The sequence below is a fragment of the Moschus berezovskii genome, chromosome X (genome assembly GCF_049115385.1).
Source record: "Moschus berezovskii isolate FMDL1 chromosome X, NW_MosBer_1.0, whole genome shotgun sequence".
Lineage (NCBI taxonomy): Eukaryota > Metazoa > Chordata > Mammalia > Artiodactyla > Moschidae > Moschus > Moschus berezovskii.
Genome location: NC_142488.1, coordinates 107,086,327 through 107,113,854, shown reverse-complemented (window position 1 = coordinate 107,113,854; position 27,528 = coordinate 107,086,327). Strand labels below are relative to the sequence as shown.

The 27,528-nt window shown below is 41.3% G+C and overlaps 1 pseudogene; it reads left to right on the top strand.

Annotated features, from left to right (window-relative positions):
• The first annotated feature begins 15,179 nt into the window (after positions 1-15,179).
• On the top strand, positions 15,180-16,126 carry LOC129563984 (pyridoxal kinase pseudogene; annotated as a pseudogene).
• The last annotated feature ends 11,402 nt before the right edge of the window (positions 16,127-27,528 follow it).

The window sequence follows — 27,528 nt, the reverse complement described above, 5'->3', positions numbered from 1 at the left end:
AAAATGGTCTAGATCAACATTTTCAGATCTCTAGAAATTAACAAAAAGCTTTCAAAAACCCAAGAACAATTTATTCAGGAAAACTCCTGAACCTTTGGTTCAGTTCAGTTCATTTCAGTTGCTCAGTCGTGTCCAACTCTTTGCAACCCCATGGACTGCATCACGCCAGGCCTCCCTGTCCATCACTAACTCCTGGAGTTTATCCAAACTCATGTCCATCGATTTGGTGATGCCATCCAACTATCCCATCATCTGTCATCCCCTTCTCCTCCTGCCCTCAATCTTTCCCAGCATCAGGGTCTTTTCAAATGAGTCAGCTCTTCGCATCAGGTAGCTAAAGTATTGGAGTTTCAGCTTCAACATCAGTCCTTCCAATGAACAGTCAGGACTAATCTCCTTTAGGATGGACTGGTTGGATCTCCTTGCAGTTCAAGGGACTCTCAAGAGTCTTCTCCAACACCACAGTTCAAAAGCATCAATTCTTTAGCACTCAGCTTTCTTTATAGTCCAAATCTCATGTCCATACATGACTACTGGTAAAACCATAGCCTTGACTAGGTGGACCTTTGTTGGCAAAGTAATGTCTCTGCTTTTCAATATGCTGTCTAGGTTGGTCATAACTTTCCTCCCAAGGAGTATGCGTCTTTTAATTTCATGGCTGCAGTCACCATCTGCAGTGATTTTGGAGCCCCCCCCCCAAAATAAAGTCAGAGAAGGAAATGGCAACCCGACCCAGTACTCTTGCCTGGAAAATCCCATGGATGAAGGAGCCTGGTAGGTTGCAGAGTCGCTAAGAGTTGGACACAACTGAGCAACTTCACTTTCACTTTTCACTTTCATGCATTGGAGAAGGAAATGGCAACCCAGTCCAGTGTTCTTGCCTGGAGAATACCAGGGACTGTGGAGCCTGGTGGGCTGCCATCTCTGGGGTCACACAGAGTCAGACATGACTGAAGCGACTTAGCAGCAGAAGCAGCAGCAAAATAAAGTCTGCCACTGTTTTCACAGTTTCCCCATCTATTTGCCATGAAGTGATGGGACAGGATGAACCTCTGGAGGAACAGTAAAATTATATATATATATATATTTTTTTTTTTTTTACTTAGACTGGGCTTCCAAGGTGGTGCTAATGGCAAAGAACCCACCTGCCAATCCAGAAAATGTAAGAGACACAAGTTCGATCCCTGCGTTGGGAAGATCCCCTGGAAAAGGGAATGGCAACCCACTCCAGTATTCTTGCCTGGAGAATCCCATGGACAGAGAGTCTGGCAGGTTACCGTCTACAGAGTAGACTTAAACTACACCAAACATCTCTCCCCAGATCAATGGCAACCTTGAAAAGAGCAGCCTCCCATTCATAGTTCCATAGTTGCTATGAAAACCAGCAGCCTTGTAACCATGAAGGGGGCTGACTTGATTTGGAGTCCCTTGAAAAGCCTCATCCATAGAGAATTGGCAGTCTCACATCTCCTTGCCTGGGTTTCCCTGGTGGTTCAGATAGTAAAAAATTAGCACGCAATGCAGGAGACCTGAGTTCGATCCCTGGGTCTGGAAGATCCCCTGAGAAGGGAAAGGCAACCCACTCCACTATTCTCACCTGGAGAATTCCATGGACAGAGTCTACAGTCCATGGGGTGGCAAAGAGTTGGACACAAGTGAGTGACTAACACTTTCATACTTTTCACTTTATATCTCCTTGGAAAAGTCCCAATCACAGGGCCTTGTCAGTATTTGAACTGACTCAGTGATCATTTCTTGGGAAAAGCCTTATCATTGGGGTTTGGTGAAAACAACCATGGGCAATTATGTAACACTGCACCTGGGACAAGGAAAAGACTGAACAAAGCCCTCAAAACGAATCTGAGGAATGACATGTCCATAAAGACTTTTGAAAATCTTAGATGCATTCTTGGAAAGCTAAAAGGCCGCATACATGTTCAGGTTTGGACACCTATCTTAGAGAGCTGAGAAGACCCTAAAGCCCTTACCTCTGGCTCACCTTGAGGCCCCGCCAAGTAAATAGTGTTTATTCAAAGCTTATTAGAGCAGCAGATTCAGCTACCATCACTTTTGTTTTGATAGAAATTCAAAGTCAGACATAGGAGTGGGACAGCTTTAGAGTAGAAAAAAGGAAGGCTCCAGTAATGCCCTGATTGAAGGCTGTTGAAATGGAGAAGCTGGAGGCTGGACATCACATGTAATTGTATGGAGTGCTTATTTGGCTTTTTCTAGTTGCTTCTAACTTACAGGTGGGGGCAAAAATTAGAGGAGCTATCAGTTATTAATCAAATTCTGGCTGTTTGGGCCCAATTATTACAGGAGCTATTATTTGGCTTCTTGAACTCGTAGCTGGAGATTGTGGCCTGACTTCCTACAGGTCTGACATTTAGATAGCGTGCTGGCTTCTGGGCTGATTAGTGTAGATGATGGGTTGGTTTCCTGGGCTGGTTGCTGCAACTGTGGATGAGAATTCTCTTTTTAAACTTTGTCTGGCTGTTGTCCATCTGTATAGTCATGCTATCATATTTTAGTGAAAAGTTTTAATATTTTGTAAATGAAAGATGATGCTGTGAAAGTGCTGCACTCAATACGCCAGCAAATTTGGAAAACTCAGCAGTGGCCACAGGACTGGAAAAGGTCAGTCTTCATTCCAGTCCCAAAGAAAGGTAATGTCAAAGAATGCTCAAACTACCGCACAATTGCACTCATCTCACACGCTAGTAAAGTCATGCTCAAAATTCTCCATGCCAATCTTCAGCAGTATGTGAACCATGAACTTCCAGATGTTCAACCAGGTATTAGAGGAACCAGAGATCAAATTGCAAACATCCACTGGATCATGGAGAAAGTGAGAGAGTTCCAGAAAAGCATCTATTTCTGCTTCATTGACTATGCCAAAGCCTTTGACTGTGTGGATCACAATAAACTGTGGAAAATTCTGAAAGAGATGGGAATAACAGACCACTTGATCTGCCTCTTGAGAAACCTGTATGCAGGACAGGAAGCAACAGTTAGAACTGGACATGGAAGTGAAGAGGAACTAAAAAGCCTCTTGATGAAAGTGAAAGAGGAGAGTGAAAAGGTTGGCTTGAAGCTCAACATTCAGAAAACAAAGATCACGGCATCCGGTCCCATCACTTCATGGGAAATAGATGGGGAAACAGTGGAAACTGTGTCAGACTTTATTTTTTGGGGCTCCAAAATCACTGCAGATGCTGATTGCAGCCAGGAAATTAAAAGATGCTTACTCCTTTGAAGGAAAGTTATGACCAACCTAAATAGCATATTAAAAAGCAGAGTCATTACTTTGCCAACCAAGGTCCGTCTAGTCAAGGCTATGGTTTTTCCAGTGGTCATGTGTGGATGTGAGAGTTGGACTGTGAAGAAAGCTGAGCGCTGAAGAATTGATGCTTTTGAACTGTGGTGCCTGAGAAGACTCTTGAGAGTCCCTTGTACTGCAAGAAGATCCAACCAGTCGATTCTAAAGGAGATCAATCCTGGGTGTTCATTGGAAGGACTGATGCTAAAGCTGAAACTCCAATACTTTGGCCACCTCATGTGAAGAGTTGACTCACAGGAAAAGAGTTAACTCACTGCAAAAGTCTCTGATGCTGGGAGGGACTGGCGGCAGGAGGAGAAGGGGACAACAGAGAATGAGATGGCTGGATGGCATCACAGACTCGAGGGACGTGAGTTTGGGTGAGCTCCGGGAGTTGGTGATGGACAGGCAGGCCTGGCGTGCTCTGATTCATGAGGTCGCAAAGAGTCGGACACAACTGAGAGACTGAACTGAACTGACCTGAAATGTTTAGTATTGTGTAATTAAACATGTAATGCACTTCAAGAAGGGGGGAAATAGAATGAGATTAAGGAACAATTACTGGTTAAAATTATAACTTGAGGTTATACTATGCAGCTTCACAGGTGGCTCAGTGGTAAAGAATCTGCCTGCAATGCAGGAGATGCAGGAGACATAGTTTGATCCTTGGGTCAGGAAGATCCCTTGGAGGAGGAAATGGCAACCCACTCCAGTATTCTTGCCTGGGAAATCTCATGGACAGAGAAGCCTGAAGGGCTATAGTTCATGGAGTAGCAAAGAGTCGGACACAATTGACAATGCACATACACACATATATGTACCCTTATCTACTGACCATGCACACGCATGCATGTAGAGAAAATAAGCAAATCCATGAGCCTGAACGAGCTTTTAAAGACAGAGATAGATTGGTTAAAAGATAGTTTTGCAGCTAAGGTCATAGATTCCTGAAAGGGGCTCCCTAGTCCTTTCAAATTGTAGAAAAAGACCAAAGCATTTTTTTTGGATGTTGAATCTAAAAACCTCAGTTATTAAGTGGAAGTATGTATCACACAGAAGACTAATTCCACAGAGAGAAGTATGTTGGTAGAAACGAATGAGAATCAGAAAGTAGAATTAAAAGAGAGACAGAGGATTGGGGGGAGGGAACAAACAGAGACACAGAGAGAACAGCAAGAGAGTGAGAGATATAGGTCAAAGAAGAAAAATAAGAATACCAGAACACACAAGAAAAATAAGAGTTGGAAGGAACAAGCATAAGGAACTATGGTTGGAATTTATACAATTGTCTCCAGCAAATTCCATCTTGAAAGTAGGCTCATTCACAAAATTCTTTGCTTTGGGAAAAAAAAAAATGAATTAGAGAAGGTTTCTTTGGTATAGAAGGCACACAAGGTATTTTCTTCCTAAAATGAACTTGACTCTCATGGAAGGAGCAACTTGTACAGAAATTGACATTGCATGCAACTGCCTAGAAAGAACCCGGATTGCCAAGAGTACAGTGATTTGATTCTGCTGGGGGTTAGAGAGGCCATGTGCTTTTACATTGGAGGTAAGGCTCTCCTATATTTGGTAGAAGGATGGGCTAAAGAAAACAATCTATTCGTAAGGGGGATCTTGCCAAAAAACATAACAAATCATAGCAGAAAATAACTCAGATTTTCTCTCTTCTTTCTTTCCTTTCTTTTTTTCATTTTGTTCCACTCCCAGGAGGAATCTCTTCTCAGACAATCCATCTGTAAAATGTAATTTAAATAAATGGATCTGTCCTAAAGTTACATGAATTCCAAAGAAAATAAACCATCTGAAATTCTTATTCCTATAATTCAGCATCTGCTGTTTTTCTTTTCACTTTTTCTCAACTACAGGAATAATTTCACTCCTGGGCTGAATGGAACATTTCATACCAAATTTTTATAGAAGGATGTTTTAATACTTGAGTGATTGAACTATAAAATGAGAAATTCTAAATTAATTTGGGATGATGCTAAAATGTATCACTTCATTTCTTCCATCTTTTCTGGGAAAAAAGCTTTAATCACTTTGCCTTCAGTATTTCATAGTCCTCCTTTAGCATTCCCAAAAATGTTTAGCTTGGCTACTGAAATGTGAGGTTAAATTTATGGGCTTTGCTTGATTGTTAATCTCTATTTGGAATGCAAATTTAAGTATGGATATGACAGCTGGGTCCAAGAGGTTAGGAGGGATGGCAGGGAGAAAAGGATAGTGCAATATATTTTAGGTAAAATATATGATCTTTCACAAAGATGTTAGAAAATTGTTCCTCAAATTCCTACTGCATGCATTTTAATATGACATATTTGGTATTTTTAAAATATATTGTTTAGTATTGTAACTACAATTGTGTACTTTGCTAATCTCTCTACCAGTCAACAAAGTCCAAGAAAAAGGGATCTTGTACATTATACCTACAACATTGTTCAGCACAAAAAAAAAAGAAGTTCAGGAAATGTTCAATGACTATATAGAGAAGAAAATGAAAAAAAGGAGGCAGAAAGAGAAGGCAGAATGTAGGTAGGGAGGCTATGCAAGGAAATGACAGCAATCCCCATGTGGAAATAGAATGCTTTATATAATATGAATGTTCTCCAAATAAAAGCATAAATTGAAGATGAAATTATTTCACTTTCCTAGACTTTTTTGGTCTCCCACTTCTGCCATTTTTGTCATTCAACAAACAGGCAAACATCTAATCAAAGAACATAATGAACAGATAGTGGCAAATTATCACTCCCTTTTAACATCATTAACTTTGTGTTATGGAATTGCTTTTAATGCAATTATCATTAGCATAAGTTGCACATTCTCTCCTGTCTGCTTCAGCCCACACTGAACTCTTTCTACTTTGATAGTTTTAAAACTTTCTACTGTATAGTGATATAAAGCTTGCACTCCATTTTATGCCACTATGTACCATCTAACTAAATATATTGTAAATCTCCAGAGGGATTGGGTAAGACTGCATTCCTGAGTTTCTTCATATCGCCTAGCATGACACTTTGCATTCAGTAGTTACTCAGTAGATAAGTTTGTTAATTAAAATGGAGTACCCCCTTTCCTCCCATGTCCTCCATCTTCCTATTAAAAACTCTGGATGTAGCACAATAAATATCATAGGGAGATGGGTTTAAGGAATGATATGGTTGTTAGTTCTCTGGGTTTGCTTATTGGCTACCATATATTGAGGAAAAGGTGCTATGAAATCCTCCAACCTGGAACTGCCACCAGGCTTCCAAGAAACACCTGTTTCTCTTAACAAAAGGACCAGAAAACATATGGCCTGATTAACAGAAAAGTTTTGGAATGCTCACAGTTCTCCAGCCAAACACCAACAGAAAACTCACACACTACTCCCTGATGATTTCACCAGGGTTGAGTGGGTAGTCGTGATTTTCCACCCTATTCCCAACCCTGATAGAAGTAGGTAGCAGCCTTTTCATTCTCCAACCAGTGTAATTGCAGAAACATCCATGGAGCTAAATTCCATCTCCTACCTGGCAGAAGATAGCAGTGCTCTAATTCCCAAGTCACATAAGTTTCAACAGGGTACAGCAATGAGAAGAGCCTTCACTCTCAATAGGCAAAAAAGACTTAATAAGGTAATGTGAAGTGGGGTAACTACCACTGTACTTCACCCCATCCTCTCTCATATCAACAGGGCACAGAAGCAAGCTGAGCCTTTACCTCCAACTGAAATCAGTAAGACTAAACAAGAAAGGAGACATTAATAGAGATCTCAATCCCCTTACCATTCCCATGTCAGCCAAGCCCAGGGAGGAACTGAGCCTCCGTACCTACCAGATATCACCAAGGCACAATGAAGTGGTTCAAGGCAGGAGAGTTGAAACTCTGTCCCTACCTCCCCAACCCCATGTCACAACCCCCATTTTCAGCAAGGTCCCATGGGAAATTGAGCTTATATCTTCACTCTGAGGCAAGGACAGTGTAAATTGATGGTCCACTTTCCTAGGGTTTAGTGGGAAGCTGAGTTTCCACTTGTTTTCAATCCAGAAATGTGAATCAGTGATTTACTTTTCCCAAGGTGGTATTGCAGGGCCAAGTAGGAAACTGAACATTCACATTCGCTTGGCCCTCAGCTACACCTCAACAAAGTAACTACCTGCTAAAAAGGATATAAAATCAAATAAATAAGATCAAGTGTCTCATAGTATAATACACAAAATACCCAAGATACAATAAAAAAAAATCACATGTAATACACCCCTTAACTCAGACTGGGAAATTAAAATTACCTGCCTCTCCCTGGAGTGGAGGGGTGAGGAGGAATTGGCAAAGATTCCCAGGATCTCTGACTAGGCTGACTGGTGAGGAATTTCTCCTCTGTGAGTCCAGGTGCAAAGTCTACTTAACTACTGTGCAGACACCAACACAGAGAGTCAAGGAAAATAATCAGGCAAAGTTGTCCCAAAAAAAAGCTGTGGAAGGAGATGGGGCATAGCATGGTACTGGGAAGGTTAGCTTTGGGTTAGGGAAGAGGCAGTGATCCCTCTACAGCTTGAAGAAAGCACAACAGAATATACAGGGTATAAAAAGTGGCATCCAGATCTCTGTTGGAAATTTAAACTCTTCCTTAATGAATATTTTTCTATGATAGGTTGGAGTTAAAGTCCTATACTGAGAGGAGAAAGGATAGTGGATAGGAAGATGAAAGAAAGTGACAAAGGTTATAATAATTGTGTGGGTTAACTAAAAGAGAAACTGATTAAGCAAACATAAGGAGTTTGACAGGGCTTCCTACATGGTGCTAGTGGTAAAGAATCTGCCTGCCAACACAGGAGACATAAGGGACTGTGGGTTTGATCCCTGGACGGGAAAGATCCCCTGTGGGAGAGCATAGCAACTCACTCCACTATTTTTGCCTGGAGAATGCCACAGACAGAGGAACCTGATGGGGTACAGTTCATAGGGTCGCAAAGAGTCAGACACGACTGAAACAACTTAGCACACATGCATGGAAGGAGATTGATAAGCACCTCTGATGTATCAGCTATTATTGACAATAATATTTTGCAGCATAACTAATCTAGACATTTGCACAGCCATCAACAAGCAAGCTTCAATGTAGGAGCAAAGAGAGCTATTTTTAAAACTGTTCCAAATTTATTGATCTGTAATGTAGGCATGATAAAAAGGAAAAGATGATAAAGAACTAAGGGTGCAAGTCAGAAAAGACTTCAGTGATTGACCATTGGATGCAGGCTGGGAAAAAGTATATACATTGAATTCAGAGCTGATGAACTAGGAGAAAGTGGAAGAATAATTTGACAGAAAATCACAATAGTTTCAAAGAGCAGGTGTAATAGAAGAAAATGAGCTGGAAAAATAGAAGGTTATGGTCAGTTAGGTAGGATCAGAAGTCTTAATGTAGCCATGGGAATGAAATCCAGCACATGTGAATGTTTGGGGAGTCAAGAGTGTATAAGTTATTTTATGGATTTTAAAGTCATCCAAGAAAATGAAAGGATTAGTAATGGAAAAGGAAGTTGGTAAATGAGAAAGAATATTCATTAGATTGACAGATCATCATTATCGTCTGGCAAACATTAATGTAGCTCTTATTAATACAGGGCTGTTCACACTACTTGACATATATTATACTACATAATCCACACAACCTCCCTTTTAGGAGGATATTATTGATACTTTACAGATGAGAAAACCGAGACACAGGGATATTAAGTAACTTGCCAAACTGCACTGTTAAAATAGGTAAAAGAACTGGGATTGAAGAAGGGTTTGGTTCCAGAGTCCATATTCTTTACTACTACACCATGGTATGTGGATGTTGGATAAAGACAGAGGTGGAATAAATAGGTTACTTCACTTTCACGTTTCACTTTCACACATTGGAGAAGGAAATGGCAAGCCACTCCAGTGTTCTTGCCTGGAGAATCCCAGGGACAGGGGAGCCTGGTAGGCTGCCGTCTATGGGGTCACACAGAGTCGGACACGACTGAAGTGACTTAGCAGCAGCAGCAACAATATGACTTGAAGCTTGTGGGCCACAAGATTAATAACATCTGTTTGAGAAGGCTGAAAGTAAAATTGTGTTCTTTGAAAAGATCTCTGTTTCAATGAAGGCAATTTGGATCAGAGAAGACTGTTTGCATTGGGTACTCACCATCCCCTTATATGCCAAAAGACTGTTTCTGCAAGTAGCTGTAACTCGGCGTTAGGACTTTCCATGGCTAGGAACAAACCTTTTGGGAAGTCAGATAATACTCCCTGCCCACTAAAGATGCCCATGTCTTAATTCTCGGAACCTGTAAATATATTCAGTTCAGTTCAGTTCATTCGCTCAGTCGTGTCTGACTCTCCGTGACCCCATGAATCACAGCATAAGACTAACTTTGAGGTGCGACAATTACCCTGGATTATCTGGGTAAAGTAACCACATAAGAGTTCTCATAAATGGAACAGCAGGTCAGAAGAGAGAGAAACAAAGACATGGAGGCATGAAAAGTACCTAGCCCAACATTGCTGGTTTTGAAGATGGAAAAAGTGCACTCTTGGAGGAAACTGGGCTGCAAGGAGATCCAACCAGTCCATCCTAGAGGAGATCAGTCCTGAATGTTCGTTAGAAGGACTGATGTTGAAGCTGAAACTTCCAATACTTTGGCCACCTGATGCAAAGAACTGACTCATTTGAAAATACCCTGATGCTGGGAAAGATTGAAGGCGGGAGGAGAAGAGATCAACAGAGGATGAGATGGTTGGATGGCATCACTGACTCGATGGACATGAGTTTGGGTAAACTCTGGGAGTTGGTGACAGACCAGGAGGCCTGGCACGCTGTAGTCCACGGGGTCGCATAGAGTCAGACAAAACTGAAAGACTGCACTGAAATGACTGAAAGTGCACTCTGAGGTATGGAAAACCTTTAGATCTGAAAAATGAAAAGCAATGAAAGGAAATGTTCTCTGGATCTCCAGAAGGAAATGCAGCCAAGCTAGCATTCTGCTTTTAGCTTACTGAAACCCACTGTGGGCTTCTGAGCTATAGAATCGTAAGATGATTAATAACAACCACAAAATAATAATAATAATAGCAATAATAAATTTGTATTGTTTCAAGCTGCTAAATTTGTGGTGATTGTTAAATTAGCCATGGAAAGCTAAAAGAGCCCGAAGCCAGTGGTGGACAGGAATTGGAAGATGAACAGCCCAGATTCCTCTCCTTTTAGTGGAACATCTCTGAGTTGTTCCCAGAGATCCCTAGCAAAACTAAGCACCAGCTACCCACACCCTGACCTGCTAATTAAAACAGTCTATTGCCTTTCTTCTTTCTCCTGTCTCATATCTCTTCTCCTTTACTGTTACTTCCTGGGATCAATTCTCTAATAAACTATTGGCACACTAATCCATGAGACTACTTCTGGGGATCCCAAACTAAGACAGAGATTTCTTTAAAAATTCTATGAAATTCAGGAGGATTTAGGGGACCTTTTTCCTTATGAAGTGAGAATTTCCAATAGAATGCATCTGTAAGGAGGACTGCAGAGAGACAATGAGCCATAGTTCTAGGATATTCAGAATAATGTCAGTTTTGATCAAATTTTTCAGACATATAGATAGTGCTTATTCATTTATTAAAACATAATTATTCAAATGGTATTCATTTCTTAAGTATATTAATATAATTTTGTCTCATTAAACATCACTGAAACGGTCATAATGTAATTTTTGTAAAAATAAATTTAGTTTTAATTAAACTATTCTTTTGAACTTTGCAAACTGTAAAGGGAAGTGAATTGTGTTATTATTAATACTTCAATTAACTATCTTTCTAACTTCTATTTAATTATGTAATCCCTAATTTAGGATAGTATCTTCAAGTTGAAAATATATAGACATCTGATACTTTAGTTGAAAAACAAAAGATTATATTCATTTCATAAAGATTACACCCATTTTGTACCATGCAATTAGGCTTCCCAGGTGGGTCAGTGGTAAAGAATCTGGATGCCAATGTAGGAGACTCGGATTCGATCCCTGTGTTGGGAAGATTCCCTGGAGAAGGAAATGGCAACCGACTCCAGAATCCTTGCCTGGAAAATCCCATGGGCAGAGGGCTACAGTCCATGGGGTCACAGAGTCAGATATGACTTATTGACTGAGCACACACACATGCACCATGCAGTTATTGTTTTTGATTTAAATCAGCAATCACATTCTAATAAGTTCAATCAATAAGTCAATTTTACCACTACACAAGCCATCTAAAAGCTTTGGTTTAAATATGAAAATCAAGTTACATTATCTGTGTAAGGGAGCAAAATTTGCCACCCCAACATTTCTTTGGCATGTGCATTATTTTGAGCTGAAAACAATCAAGGTCCAAAAGATCTGGAAGAACCTTTGGCCTTCCCCCTAACTGCCTAAAAGAATGTTGAATAATTTAGGCAAACTTTTCCCTTCTACATAATTAACACAAATGAAATTAGCCATGTACAATAAAAGACAATGCTTAAATCTCTGGAATAAACTTTTCCTGTCTCAAAGAAAGTTGAAACTGACCTGAACTTCAAAGAATGTGTAAGATTTGAATAAGAAAGAAAAGGAAGAAGAAATAATGCATTTTAAGGGATTAGTTTAGTTCTGCAGAGTACTAACTTCAGGGTGTGTGAAATAGAACTCAGAAAATGTTTGTAGGATGTGTTTTTTACAAGGGGAGGCAGCATAGAGGGACATGACTCGAAAATACTGCCCAACTAAAAATTTTCCTGATGATTCACACTATGCAGCCGCTATACAACTATTTAGACTCTAGGTTCTTCTTCTTTTCTTTTTTAATATAGATCTGCTATCTGTATCATAATGTAACCAGCCCTATGATCTATCTTGGGATGATTTATGCCACCATCTTATTCTGGGATTATTTTTTAGTATAACTGGAGATAAGATTATAAAATTAGGGGAAATATATTATTAATGCCCTAGTCTTTTCTTTCACCCACTTCGTCAATCCCCTTACTCCACCCTACATACCATAACCTCTTCCTGGTACTCTCACGTTGGTGGTGGTGGTGGTGGTAGTTTAATCACTAAGTCGTGTCTGACTCTTGCAACCCCACGGACTGTAGCCCTCCAGGCACCTCTGTCCATGGGATTTCCCAGGCAAGAATACTGGAGATGGTTGCCATTTCCTTCTCCAACTTTCATATTGCCCAACCCATATTTCATGTCAGAGAGGAAATAAAACGTATTAAACCACACACAACTAGGAAAAATTATGGGCTTCCCTGGTAGCTCAGCTGGTAAAGAATCTGCCTGCAATGTGGGAGACCTGGGTTTGATTCCTGGGTTGGGAAGATGCACTGTAGAAGGGAACGGCTAACTGCTCCAGTATTCTGGCCTGGAGAATTCCGTGGACTGTATAGTACATGGGGTTGCAAAGAGTCGGATATGACTGAGTGACTTTCACTCACTCCTTTCATTTTTAGAAAGATTTTTATGTAAGTGACAGGATAACATTCAATACTGAATTGCTAGCATGGATTTTTTTTTTTTCTGCACTGCTAGGTGGAGACTATTTTGGGTGAACTGAATGAATCACACCATGTGGGTAATTAATTATTGACTCTACCTTTGAGGAGAGCCCTGTTCATGCAAATTCAGAGTTGTGACTTGTTCCATCATGCAAATAACAAGATTTTTTCTGTTCTTTATCTTATGCTAATCCTAGAATATGAAATTTATCCATGGCTAAACTTTCATATTTCAATGTAAAAAATCATGAGACCTCAAGTGTGGGCCTTTTTACTAATTTCTTTACTTGTACCAAAAGGCAAACACTCCGAGTGTCCTCAGGATTACCAGTTGTGCTTCTAAATAATCAGCTTATCTGTGTCTAGTTTTATGCAAGTTGCTATTAACAAAAGAATTTGTGTTTGTGTATCCTGGTTTTGTGATGCTTAAACATGCAAATGAATTTTCTGTTTATATTCCACTGATGCCTTTTAGAATTCAAAAGTAAAAATAATCACATAGCACACTCTACATGAAACTGGATCAAATATATAGAAAAGATGGAACAAAGGAAAAACCAAATGGCCCTGGTAGAAGACAATAAGTGAAAAGTGAAGTCGCTCAGTCGTGTCCAACTCTTTACGATCCCATGGACTGTAGTCTACCAGGCTTCTCTGTCCATGGGATTTTCCAGGCAAGAATACTGGAGTGGGTTGCCATTTCCTTCTCCAGGGGATCTTCCTGACCCAGGGATCGAACCCATGTCTCCTGTATTGCAGGCAGAAGCTTTTCCCTCTGAGCCACCAGGGAAGCCCCCCATAGGAAACAGTAACTTCCCTAAAATGAATTTCTGCTTCCTTAATCAGAGTAAAGCACAAATAAATCTGTTTATTATATAGAAATTATATGGAATGTATTTACTTAAAAAGGCAGAATCCCCATGAGCCAGAATGACCAGAAGATTCTGAGTGTTTGACCTCTACTGCAAATCTATTTGACTCTTAGTAGGAATGCAGAAATTCTGGACTAAACTCTTTGGATGACATTTTACATTTTTATTAATTATTAAGTCATAATTACAAAGTAAATACTACTACAAGGTTAATTATGAAATTTTCTACCATTATTGTCTATTGGAATGGTTAGATGACTTTTGGGGTATAAATCTAGTGATTAAATTAGATTCACAACTGAGCCATAATTTGAGAATAATTTCACATCCTTCCTGTTACAATTTTCATTTCCCTAAGTTCCTTTTGTTCTCCTTTTTTAAAAATGTGTGTAGTGTGTAGTAGTGTTAGTCTCTCAGTCATGTCTGACTCTGCAACCCCATGTGCTGTAGCCCACCAGGCTCCTCTGTCCATGGGATTTTCTAAGCAAGAATACTGGAGTGGGTAGCCATTCCCTTCTCCTAGGGGTCTTTGCAACCAGGGATTGAACCAGAGTCATAAACTATTATAAATTGTTGATAGTCTTCTTATTTTATTTATTTATTTTTAAAAATTTTATTGGAGTATAGTTGATTTACAATCTTGTGTTAGTTTTAAGTGTATAACAAAATGACTCACTTATACATATACATATATTTACTCTTTTTTAGATTATTTTTCCATATAGGTGATTACAGAATATTGAGTAGAGTTCCCTGTGCTATACAGTAGTTCTTTATTAGTTATCTATTATATACATAGTACTGTGTATATGTTGATTCCAATCTCCTAACTTATCCCTCCCTCTTCTTTCCCTTTTGGTAACCATAAGTTTGTTTTCTACATCTGTGACTCTACTCGTGTTTTGTAAATAAGTTCATTTGTACCACTTTTTTAAGATCCCACATACAAGCAATATCATATGATATTTGTCTTTCTCTATCTGACTTACTTCACTTAGTATGTTAATCTCTAGGTCCATCCATGTTGCTGCAAAAGGCATTATTTCATTCATTTTATGGCTGAATAGTATTCCATTTTATATATGTATGACTTCTTTTTTATCCGCTCATTTCTCAAGGTACATTCTTTAAACATTTTATTGGGGTATAATTGATTTACAATGTTGCACAGCAAAGGAAACTATAAGCACAATGAAAAGAAAACCCTCAGAATGGAGAAAATATTTGCAAATGAAGCAACTAACAAGGGACTGATCTCCAAAACATACAAACAACCCATGTAGCTCAAAACAGAAAGAGCAAACAACCCAATAAAAAAAATGGGCAGAAGATATAAAGACATTTCTCCAAAGAAGACATACAGATGGTTAAAAAGCACATGAAAAGATGTTCAGCATCACTAATTACTAGAGAAATGCAAATCAAAACTATAATGAGCTATCACTTCACACCAGTCAGAATGGCCATCATCAAAAAGTCTACAGAGAGGGAGGCAGCCTGTCCTCCAAACGGAGGGCCTGTGTGGAGCAGGACAACAGCAGACTGGAGTCCAAGAAGTGCGGGGGAGCGAGGTGGGGGGAGGTGTTGGGCAGCCTGCTGCCCAGCGGCATGGAGGAGTGACCCCAGCTACCTGAGCAATCAGTCGGCCACATTCCTTACAGGTTTTGAGGCTTGAGGCTGATGCAGTAAACTCTGTCCAGTTTTCAAATCACACAGGCTACTCACATTGGAAGGGCCAAGTGCCAAACCCAGACCAGCTTTGATCTGTCTAGGAGCTGAAGCTGAACAACGCCAATCAGGATGACTACATTCTCAGGGGCTATGGGCGAGACAAGTCCTTCCTGGTCATGGTGGTGAACATCTGAGGGAGCTTTAGCAGCAGAACTCCAGGCTCATTTACATGTGCGACCCCGTGATTGGAGACCAGCATAATGGAGAATGGGCCATGTACATCCCCAGAGGACCTCCTTCCCGTTTACAGAGAGAAGGTGGTGCCAGTCGCAGACATCATCACCCCCAACCAGTTTGAGGCTGAGTTGCTGACCTGGAGAAAGACCCACAGCCAGGAAGAAGTCTTAGAGGTTATGGACAAGTTATACTCCACGGGGCCCAACACGGTGGTCATCACCAGCTCCGACCTGCTGTCCCCGAGAGGTACTGACTACCTGATGGCGCTGGGGAGCCAGAGGACACGGACTTCTGATGGCTCCACCGTAACGCAGCGCATCCCCAGGGAGATGGACAAGGTGGACGCCATCTTCGTCGGCACTGGGGACAGCTTCACCACCATGCTCTTGGCGTGGATACACAAGCACCCCTAACAACCTCAAGGTGGCCTGTGAGAAGACCCTGTCAGCCACTCACCATGTTCTGCAGCAGACCCGCCTCCATAACACCCGGTGTTAGGTGTCACTGTTTCCGTCCTTGTTAAAAATGTAACGTCTGCCTTCGAGCTGTGACTGAAACTTGATGCTCCACGGTCACTTTGGTGGGGACCTTCCCAGAAACCCAAAAATATGCACATCTCAGTGTGTCGGGGGGGCTGCCTTGTAATTTCCCAGGCCATGGGACAGAGGCTGCTGCGTGGCCAAGGGCACCTGTGGGAAAACTACAGCAGCCAGCTTCTTTTGGAAAACTCATTAGGTTTATGGTAGAACAGGTCATGCGCTGTGTATTTGCCACCCACCCCTGGTGACAAATGTGTCAAGTCACTAGGTCAGTGTGCAGGTACAGTGCGCAGAGGTGGGCTCCTCCTGCACCCGCATCCCCCACCCCTTGCTTGTGTCTGTAACCCCACCAGCCAGTTATCTCGCCCCCCCTGCCCTGCGGCTCTGTGTCCTGTGCCAGCCAGGTGGGGCGTCCCAAAGCCTCCACAGCTGCAGATGACACCACCCTTACGTCAGTAAGTGAAGAGGAACTAAAAAGCCTCTTGATGAAAGTGAAACAGGAGAGTGAAGAGTTTGGCTTGAAGCTCAACATTCAGAAAACAAAGATCATGGCATCTGGTCCCATCACTTCATGGGAAATAGACGGGGAAACAGTGGAAACAGTGTCAGACTTTATTTTTTGGGGCTCCAAAATCACTGCAGATGCTGATTGCAGCCATGAAATTAAAAGACGCTTACTCTTTGGAAGGAAAGTTATGACCAACCTTGATAGCATATTAAAAAGCAGAGACATTACTTTGCCAACAAAGGTCCGTCTAGTCAAGGCTATGGTTTTTCCCATGGTCATGTATGGATGTGAGAGTTGGACTGTGAAGAAAGCTGATCGCCAAAGAATTGATGCTTTTGAACTGTGGTGCTGGAAAAGACTCTTGAGAGTCCCTTGGACTGCAAGGAGATCCAACCAATCCATTCTAAAGGAGATCAATCCTGGGTGTTCATTGGAAGGACTAAAGCTAAAGCTGAAACTCCAATACTTTGGCCACCTCATGCAACTAGTTGACTCACTGGAAAAGAGTCTGATGCTGGGAGGGATTGGGGGTTGGAAGAGACGGGGACGACAGAGAATGAGATGGCTGGATGGCATCACCGACTCGATGGACATGAGTTTGAGTGAACTCCGGGAGTTGGTGATGGACAGGGAGGCCTGGCGTGCTGTGATTCATGGGGTTGCAAAGAGTCAGACACGACTGAGCGACTGAACTGAACTGACAGCAGGTGGAGGACATGGCGGAGACCTTGACACCAGTCCAGGTGTCCACTGCTGGGGTGACATTTCTGGCCTCACTTTGCCCAGAATTTTGAGGACCCCCCACCAGGCGTGCATACAGGCAGGATTGCCCCTGCTTATTGCCCACCCCCAACTCTGGGGGCTGCAGGGGTTCATATCTCTTGAAAGTCACAGCCTGGAGGGAAGCAGGGAGATAGCTGGATGTAGGGGCCCAGATGGGGATCCCTGGGGAAGCAGGCTGTCCTAGGATACCCTTCCCCCAACTCCACTCTCCCCAGTCTGGGCCCCACAGACACCCTCCTGAGGCCCGGCCCACATCTCAAGGACTCTCACCTCCTCAGTGCTGCCTTCACCCTGTGTTGAAAATGCCTCCAAATGAAGGCAGACGGGTCCCAACTGGACTCCTGCACTCTCTCTTGTCTTTCTTCCCATCCCTGCTCATGTTCTGAATATTGTAATTCAACTCTCTGGCATTAGTTCCTGCACACAGGGTCAGGAGTCCTCAGCTCCCTGCAGTGGCCAACAGGTCAGGGCTTGTGTCCCTGTCATGTTTCTTGGTCCCTGCAGGGCCCACTGGCCCGGGAGGAGGAAGAAGAAACCCTGGTGGGGGGTACAGTCCCCCAGCAGAGGGGCCAGGGGCCAGCCATAATCCCCCAGGGCCCTGGGCCTCCACAGAGTCTCTCATGGAAAATTGTCACTGCCAACCTGAGTGGGGGATGAGGCCACATTGCCAACTAGTGGAAATCTTTTCTTTCTTCTGTTTCCCATTTATTTTTTTTAACTTATGAAGAGTAAGTGTAAGACTAGGGAAAGAAACTGTTTGGCTCTCTCAATGAGACGGTGAAAACCTGCCCTGAAAATATGGTGTTGGGGTAGAGGCTTGTTCTTTGTACACTGTGAAGTTGAAGAAAAACATGCTTGGGAAAAAAAAGTCTATAAACAATAAGTGCTGGAGAGTGTGTGGAGAAAAGGGAACTCTCCTACATTATTGATCAGAATGCAAACTTGTGCAACCACTATGGAAAACAGTGTAGAGGTTCCTTAAAAAACTGAAAATAAAGTTACTATATGATCCAGCAATCCCACTCCTGGGGATATACCTGGAGAAAACCATACTTGGAAAAGATGCATGTACCTCAGTGTTCACTGCAACACTATTTACAGCAGCCAGGACATGGAAGCAATCTAAATGTCCATCAACAGAGAGATGAACAAGATGGCGGAAGAATAGGACCGCGAGACCACTCTCTCCTCCACAAATTCATCAAAAGAACATTTGAACACGGAATAAAGTCCACAAAACAACTTCTGAATGCTGGCATAGAACATCAGGTATCCAGAAAAGCAGCCCATTGTCTTCGAAAGAAGGTAGGAAAAAACATAAAAGATAAAAAGAGAGACAAAAGAGGTAAGGACGGAGCTCCGTCCAGGGAAGGGAGGCTTTAAAAAGAGAGAAGTTTTCAAACACCAGGAAACACTCTCACTGACCAGTCTGTGGGGAGCCTTGGAACCTCAGAGGGTCACATAACCGGGAGGAAAAAGAAAGAAATAATTAAAACCAACAGATTACCCGCCAAACGGTAACTCCCAGCGGAGAAGCAGCGCAGACGCCTGCATCTACCATTAGCAAGCGGGGGCTGGGCAGGGAGGGGCCGGCTGATCTGCTTAGAGAGAGGACTGGGCTTGAATGCCAGGAGAACAATCTGAGAGAACTGGGGATAGTAAAGCAGACTGGGATAGCTTCCCCACAAAAAGGCGGAAAGCTCTAACCTAAGACTCCGCCACTCCCGCTCACAGAACAAAGGGCTGACCAGAGCGAGCCGGCTGCAGTCGGCCTATCCCCCATCCCCCGCCGAGACAGGCAGAGAGGTCAGCCAGAGCCGGAGGGGGCAACTGCGGCCCCAGAAAGGCATCCGATACAAACTGAAGGCAGGCTTGTTGCTAATCAAGACTTCTTGGGCTCTGGCCAGTCGATATCCGCCTGAGAAGGTGCTCTGGTTGTACACCCAGAAAACCGAGTGGCAGGGACCGGGGAGGCGATAAGTCGCAGCGACTGCGCTCGCCAAACACCTGGTCACCTGAGCTGCTCGGACCGGGGAAGGCACAAAACTCAAGCCCAACCAAGTCTGTGCCTTTGTGGAGTACCTGAGAAACTGAACTTGAGCCACTCAGACATGGGAAGTGAATACAACCCAGCGCCGGCCTCGGACAGTTCCCAGCAGAGCAACCTAGAGCCTGTGCAGTGTAGACTGGGACAACATACGTGCTGTGAGCGGGGGCAAACCCAGTGTGGCCGAGATGCTGCGAGCACTCCCCACAGACGCCAGAGATATTTGTCTGCAGCGTTCCTCCTTTCACAGAACAGGACTGAGCAACTGAGCCTTAAAAAATGTCCACCCACCCCCTAGTATCAGGGTGGAAATTAGACACTGAAGAGACCAGCAAACAGAAGCTAAAACAGAGGGAACCACCTTGGAAATGACAGATAGAGACGTCTAGAGACTACTCCAAGAATAAGACCAAAAACCAGAGGCAAGAGGCTTAAGCCCGAATCCTCAGAACACCAGAGAACTCCTGACTCCAGGGGACATTAATCGATAGAAGCTCATCAAATGTCTCCATACCTACACTAAAACCAAGCACCACCCAAGGGTCAACATGTTCCAGAGTAAGACATACCATGCAAATTCTCCAGCAACACAGGAAACTAGCCCTGAGCTTCAATATACAGGCTGCCCAAAGTCACTCCAAACCCACTGACATCTCATAACTCATTACTCGACACTTCATTGCACTCCAGAGAGAAGAAATCCAGCTCCACCCACCAGAACACCGACACAAGCTTCCCTAACCAGGGAACCTTGACAAGTCACCCGTCCAACCCCACACACAGCGAGAAAACTATATAATAAAGAGAACTCCACAAACTGCCAGAAGAGGGAAAGGCCACCCCAAGCAAAGCAATATAAGCAAGATGAAGAGGCAGAGAAATACCCAACAAGTAAAGGAACAAGATAAATGCCCACCAACACAAACAAAAGAGGAAGATATAGGGAATCTACCTGATAAAGAATTTCGAATTTTGATGGTGAAAATGATTCAAAATCTTGAAAGCAAAATGGAGGTACAGATAAATAACCTGGAGAAAAGGATTGAGAAGATGGAAGAAAGGTTTAATAAAGAATTAGAGGAAATAAAAAAGAGTCAATATACAAAGAATAATGCAATAGATGAGATCAGAAACACTCTGGAGGGAACAAACAGTAAAATAACAGAGGCAGAAGACAAGATAAGCAAGATAGAAGATAGAATTGTAGAAATAATTGAAACAGAGGAAAAAAGAAAAACGAATTAAAAGAAATGAGGACAATATTAGAGACCTCTGGGATAATGTTAAACACCCCAACATTCGAACCATGGGAGTCCCAGAAGAAGAAGACAAAAAGAAAGACCATGAGAGAATACTTGAGGAGATAATAGTTGAAAACTTCCCTAAAATGGGGAAAGAAATAATCACCCAAGTCCAAGAAACCCAGAGAGTCCCCAACAGGATAAACCCAAGATGAAATACTCCAAGACACATATTAATCAAAATAACAGAGATCAAACACAAAGAATAAATATTAAAAGAAGCAAGGGAAAAGCAGCAAATAACACACAAGGGGATTCCCATAAGGATAACAGCTGATCTTTCAACAGAAACTCTTCAGGCCAGGAGGGAATGGCAAGACATACTTAAAGTGATGAAAGAAAATAACCTACAGCCCAGATGACTGTACCCAGCAAGGATCTCATTCAAATATGAAGGAGAAATCAAAAACTTTACAGACAAGCAAAAGCTGAGAGAATTCAGCATCACCAAACGAGCTCTCCAACAAATACTAAAGGATCTTCTCTAGACTGGAAACACAGAAAGGGTGTATAAACTCGAACCCAAAGCAATAAAGAAAATGGCAACAGGATCATACTTATCAATAATTACCTTAAACGTAAATGGGTTGAATGTCCCAACCAAAAGACAAAGGCTGACTGCTGCTGCTGTTGCTGCTGCTAAGTCACTTCAGTCGTGTTCGACTCTGTGTGACCTCACAGACGGAAGCCCACCAGGCTCCCCCATCCCTGGAATTCTCCAGGCAAGAACACTGGAGTGGGTTGCCATGTCCTTCTCCAATGTGTGAAAGTGAAAAGTGAAAGTGAAGTCGCTCTGTCGTGTCCGACCCTTAGCGACCCCATGGACTGAAGCCTACCATGCTCCTCCATCCATGGGATTTCATAGGCAAGAGTACTGGAGTGGCTTGCCATTGCCTTCTCCGAAAGGCTGGCTGAATGGATAGAAAAACAAGACCCCCATATATGTTGTCTACAAGAGACCCACCTCAAAACGAGGGACACATACAGACTGAAAGTGAAGGGCTGGAAAAAGATATTCCGTGCAAATAGAGACCAAAAGAAAGCAGGAGTAGCAATACTCATATCAGATAAAATAGACTTTAAAACAAAGGCTGTGAAAAGAGACAAAGAAGCAAACTACATAGTTTTCAAAGGATCAATCCATGAAGAAGATATAACAATTGTAAATATTTATGCACCCAACATAGGAGCACCACAATATGAAAGACAATTACTAACAAGTATGAAAGGGGAAATTGACAACAATGCAATAATAGTGGGAGATTTTAATACCCCACTTACATCTATGGATAAATCAACTAAACAGGAAATTGACAAGGAAACACAAACTTTAAATGATACAATAGACCAGTTAGACATAATAGATATCTGTAGGACATTTCACCCCAAAACAATGAATTTCACCTTTTTCTCAACTGCACACGGAACCTTTTCCAGGATAGATCACATCCTGGGCCATAAATCTAGTCTTGGTAAATTAAAAAAAATTTGAAATCATTCCAAGCATCTTTTCTGACCACAATGCAGTAAGATTAGATCTCAATTATGGGAGAAAAACTATTAAAAATGCCAACATATGGAGGCTGAACAACACGCTGCTGAATAATGAACAAATCATAGAAGAAATCAAAAGAGAAATCAAAATATGCATAGAAATGAATGAAAATGAAAACACAACAACCCAAAACCTCTGGGACACTGTAAAAGCAGTGCTAAGGGGGAAGTTCATAGCAATACAGGCACACCTCAAGAAACAAGAAAATAGTCAACTAAATAACCTAACTCTACATCTAAAGAAACTAGAAAAGGAAGAAATGAAGAACCCCAGGGTTAGTAGAAGGAAAGAAATCATAAAAATTAGGGCAGAGATAAATGCAAAAGAAACAAAAGAGACCATAGCAAAAATCAACAAACTCAAAATCTCGTTCTTTGAGAAGGTAAATAAAATTGACAAACCACTAGCCAGACTCATCAAGAAACAAAGGGAGAAGAACCAAATCAATAAAATTAGAAATAAAAATGGAGAGATCACAACCGACAACACAGAAATACAAAGGATTATTAGAGAATACTATCAGCAATTATATGGCAATAAAATGAATAACCTGGAAGAAATGGACAAATTCCTAGAAAAGTACTTTCCAAAACTTTCCAAAACTGAACCGGGAAGAAATAGAAAATCTGAACAGACCCATTACAAGCACGGAACTAGAGGCTGTAATAAAAAATCTTCCAGCAAATAAAAGCCCAGGTCCAGACGGCTTCACAGCTGAATTCTACCAAAAATTTAGAGAAGAGCTAACACCTATTCTACTCAAACTCTTCCAGAAAATTGCTGAGGAAGGGAAACTTCCAAACTCATTCTATGAGGCCACCATCACCCTAATCCCAAAACCTGGTAAAGATCCCACAAACAAAGAAAACTACAGGCCAATATCACTGATGAACATAGATGCAAAAATCCTTAACAAAATTCTAGCAATCAGAATCCAACAGCACATTAAGAAGATCATACATCATGACCAAGTGGGCTTTATCCCAGGAATGCAAGGATTCTTCAATATCCGCAAATCAATAAACGTAATACCCACATTAACAAACTGAAAAATAAAATTCATATGATTATCTCCATAGATGCAGAGAAAGCCTTCGACAAAATTCAACATCCATTTATGATAAAAACCCTCCAGAAAGTGGGAATAGAAGGGACATTTCTCAACATAATGAAAGCTATATATGACAAACCCACAGCAAACATTATCCTCAATGGTGAAAAACTGAAAGCATTTCCCCTAAAGTCAGGAACAAGACAAGGGTGCCCACTCTCACCACTACTATTCAACATAGTTCTGGAAGTTTTGCTACAGCAATCAGAGCAGAAAAAGACATAAAAGGAATACAAATTGGAAAAGAAAAAGTAAAACTTTCACTGTTCGCTGATGACATGATCCTATACACAGAAAACCCTAAAGACTCTACCAGAAAACTACTAGATCTAATCAATGAATACAGTAAAGTTGAAGGATATAAAATCAACACACAGAAATCCCTTGCATTCCTATACAGTAATAATGAGAAAATAGAAACAGACATTAAGGAAACTATTCCATTCGCTGTTGCAACGAAAAGAATTAAATACTTAGGAATATATCTACCTAAGGAAACAAAAGACTTGTACATAGAAAACTATAAAACACTAGTGAAAGTAATCAAATAGGACACTAATAGATGGAGAAATATACTGTGTTCGTGGATTGGAAGAATAAATATTGTAAAAATGAGTATACTACCCAAAGTAATTTATACATTCAATGAAATCCCATGATATTTTTCACAGAACTAGAACAAATAATCTCACAATTTGTATGGAAATGCAAAAAACCTCGAATAGCCAAAGCAATCTTGAGGAAGAAGAATCGAACTGGGGGAATTAACCTGCCGGACTTCAGGCTCTACTACAAAGCCACAGTCATCAAGACAGTATGGTACTGGCATAAAGACAGAAATATAGATCAATGGAACAAAATAGAAAGCCCAGAGATAAATCCACGCACCTATGTACACCTAATCTTTGACAAAGGAGGCAAGAATATAAAATGGAGAAAAGACAGTTTCTTTAACAAGTGGTGCTGGGAAAACTGGTCAGCCACTTGTGAAAGAGTGAAACTAGAACACTTCCTAACACCATACACCAAAATAAACTCAAAATGGATTAGAGAGCTAAATGTAAGACCAGATTCTATAAAACTCCTAGAGGAGAATGTAGGCAAAACACTCTCCGACATAAATCACAGCAGGATCCTCCAAGACCCACCTCCCAGAATATTGGAAATAAAAGCAAAAATAAACAAATGGGACCTAATTAAAATCAAAAGCTTCTGCACAGCCAAGGAAACTATAAGCAAGGTGAAAAGACAGCCTTCAGAATGGGAGAAAATAATAGCAAATGAAGCAACTGATAAAGGATTAATCTCCAAAATATATAAGCAGCTCCTGCAGCTCAATTCCAGAAAAATAAACGACCCAATAAAAAAATGGGCCAAAGAACCAAACAGACATTTCTCCAAAGAAGACAGAAAGATGGCTAACAAACACATGAAAGAATGCTCAACATCCCTCATAATCAGAGAAATGCAAATCAAAACCACAATGAGGTACCATTTCACACCAGTCAGAATGGCTACTATCCAAAAGTCTACATGCAATAAATGCTGGAGAGGGTGTGGAGAGAAGGGAACCCTCTTACCCTGTTGATGGGAATGGAAACTAGTACAGCCACTATGGAGAACAGTGTGGAGATTCCTCAAAAAACTGGAAATAGAACTGCCATATGATCCAGCAATCGCACTCCTGGGCATACACACCAAGGAAACCAGAATTGAAAGAGACACATGTACTCCAATGTTCATCGCAGTTTATAATAGCCAGGACATGGAAGCAACCTAGATGTCCATCTGCAGACGAATGGATAAGAAAGCTTTGGTACATATACACAATGGAGTATTACTCAGCCATTAAATAGAATGCATTTGAACCAGTTCTAATGAGGTGGATGAAACTAGAGCCTATTATACAGAGTGAAGTAAGCCAGAAAGAAAAACACCAATACAATATACTAACGCATATGTATGGAATTTAGAAAGATGCAAATGATAACCCTGTATACAAGACAACAAAAGAGACACAGATGTATAGAACAGTCTTTGGGACTCTGTGGGAGAGGGTGAGGGTGGGATGGTTTTGGAGAATGGCATTGAAACATGTATATTATCATATGTGAAATGAATCACCAGCTCAGGGTCGATGCATATTACAGGATGCTCGGGGCTGGTATGCGGGGATGACCCAGAGGGAGGATAAGGGTAGGAGGGAGGTGGGAGGGGGGGTTCGGGAAGGGGAACTCATGTACACCCGGGGTGGATTCCTGTCAATATATGGCAAAACCAACCAATATAATATTGTAAAATAATTAGCCTCCAATATAAAAAATTACCCTATGGAAAAAAATTTAAAAATATATATCCATCAACAGAGGAATGACTAAAGAAGATGTGGTATATATATATATATATATATATATATATATATATAGAGAGAGAGAGAGAGAGAGAGAGAGATTGGAATATTACTCATTCATTAAAAAGAACAGAATGCCATTTGCAGCAACATGGATGAACCTCTCATATTGAGTGAAATGAGTCAGACAGAGAAAGACATGTATCATATAATATTGCTTATATGTGGAATCTAAAATCAGGCTGCAAATGAACTTATCTATGAAACTGAAATAGATTTACAGATGTAGAAAACAAACTTATGGTTACTGGGGAGTAAAAGGAGGTGGGATAAAGTGGAAGACTGGGATTTACACACACTACTATATATAAAATAGGTAACTAATAACTTCTTACTGTATAGCACAGGGAACTCTACTCAATATTTTGTAATAAGCTATATGGGAAAAGAAGCTAAAAAAGAGTGAACATGTATTTGTACCACAGATTCACTTCACTATACAGCAAAAACTAATACAACCTTATTTTTGTATAAAAAAATTATCCAGAATGATATTGTATAGAAAACACTGTTCCAATATACAAATACTTCATTGGCTCACCTTTTGGACAGGTAGGATAGAATTATTTTTAAGGAAAAGGATACAACTACAAGTTTAGTGTTTAACGTTTATGAAATCTATCTATATTTAGCAGCATACAGTCCTTGCCCACATGACTTTTAGAGAACTGTCTGTTATTATCTGAAGAACATGAAGCATACCAACTGTATTGTATAATCAGAATGTAGATGTAGGCATAATAAATTAATAATACTAACAGTAATAGTAATAATAATAATAATCTGGTTCCAAATAGGAAAAGGAGCATGCCAAGGCTGTATATTGTCACCCTGCTTATTTAACTTCTATGCAGAGTACATCATGAGGAACGCTGGGCTGGAAGAAGCACAAGCTGGAATCAAGATTGCCGGGAGAAATATCAATAACCTCAGATATGCAGATGACACCACCCTTATGGCAGAAAGTAAAGAGGAACTAAAAAGCCTCTTGGTGAAAGTGAAAGAGGAGAGTGAAAAAGTTGGCTTGAAGCTCAACATTCAGAAAACTAAGATCATGGCATCCGGTCCCATCACTTCATGGCAAATAGATGGGGAAACAGTGGAAACAGTGTCAGACTTTATTTTGGGGGGCTCCAAAAAAAAAAAAGCAGAGACATTACTTTGCCAACCAAGGTCCGTCTAGTCAAGGCTATGGTTTTTCCAGTAGTCATGTATGGATGTGAGAGTTGGACTGTGAAGAAAGCTCATCACCGAAGAATTGATGCTTTTGAACTGTGGTGGTGGAGAAGACTCTTGAGAGTCCCTTGGACTGCAAGGAGATCCAACCAGTCCATCCTGGGTGTTCATTGGAAGGACTGATGCCAAAGCTGAAACTGCAATATTTTGGCCACCTCATGCAAAGAGGTGAATCATTGGAAAAGACTCTGATGCTGGGAGGGATTGGGGGCAGGAGGAGAAGTGGTCTACAGAGGATGAGATGGCTGGATGGCATCACCGACTCGATGGACATGAGTTTGAGTGAACTCCGGGAGTTGGTGATGGACAGGGAGGCCTGGCGTGCTGTGATTCATGGGGTCGCAAAGAGTCAGACACGACTGAGAGACTGAACTTAACTGAACTGAAGCCTCTTGAAACTGTAGGTTATG